This window comes from Protobothrops mucrosquamatus, unplaced genomic scaffold (assembly GCF_001527695.2).
Source record: "Protobothrops mucrosquamatus isolate PMUCROS unplaced genomic scaffold, P.Mucros_1.0 scaffold45, whole genome shotgun sequence".
Lineage (NCBI taxonomy): Eukaryota > Metazoa > Chordata > Lepidosauria > Squamata > Viperidae > Protobothrops > Protobothrops mucrosquamatus.
In genome coordinates, this window is record NW_015386427.1 from 6,291,526 (window position 1) to 6,292,533 (window position 1,008).

At 40.9% G+C, this 1,008-nt stretch overlaps 1 pseudogene; it reads left to right on the forward strand.

Annotated features, from left to right (window-relative positions):
* Positions 1-1,008, forward strand: part of LOC107283620 — a 20,163-nt pseudogene that overhangs the window by 1,359 nt on the left and 17,796 nt on the right.

Here is a 1,008-nt window from a genome sequence, read left to right on the forward strand (position 1 = left end):
GGAGAAACCTCTGAGGTTCTTCCATGTGGAGGTGGAAGTCAAAGACATGAATGACAATGCTCCCGTCTTCTCTGCCAGGGAACAGATCCTGAGCATAGCAGAACTGATAACCTCTGGCACCCAGTTCCTATTAGAAGGAGCATCTGATGCAGATATTGGTACCAATGCGCTGTTAACCTACAAGCTCAGCATGAATAACCATTTTGTTCTTGATTCAGGAAGTGATGAAGATGAGAGCAACTCTATACTACTTGAACTGAAGATTCCACTTGACAGGGAGGAGAGCCCTGTGCATCATTTATTATTGACAGCCACTGATGGGGGTGAATCAAAACTCACAGGAACTGTTCAGCTGGTCATTAATGTGCTGGATGGAAATGATAACCCTCCTGCATTTGATCAATCGCTTTACAGGATAAAATTGCTAGAAAATACAGCTAGTGGGTCATTAGTTATTATTCTGAATGCAACAGACTTAGATGAAGGGATTAATAGTGAAATTTGTTATTTTTTCAGTAATAAAGTACCTCTACATTTTAAAAATACATTTGATATTAATTCTGATACTGGGGAAATCTCGGTGATTGGAAAATTGGATTATGAAGACACAAATTTCTATGAACTTCATATTGTTGCAGAAGATAAAGGCAGTCCTCCATTGTCCAAACAATGTAAACTTCTCATTGACATATTGGACATAAATGACAATATTCCTGAAGTATCTGTCAATTCTTTATTTGTGCCATTACCAGAAGATTCCACACCAGGGACTGTGGTAGCCATTATCAGTGCTTTAGACAAGGATTCTGGTACCAATGGACATGTAAGATGTTTTTTATGGCCCACTGGAGTACCCTTCAAACTCGAGTCCACATTCAAGAACTACTACTCCCTGATTGTTGGTGCAGTCCTAGATCGAGAGCAGGTGGCTGAGTACAGGATGGTTGTGACAGTGGAAGATCAGGGCGTTCCACCCCTGTCTTCTAGCATCAGCCTCTTAGTGCCTAT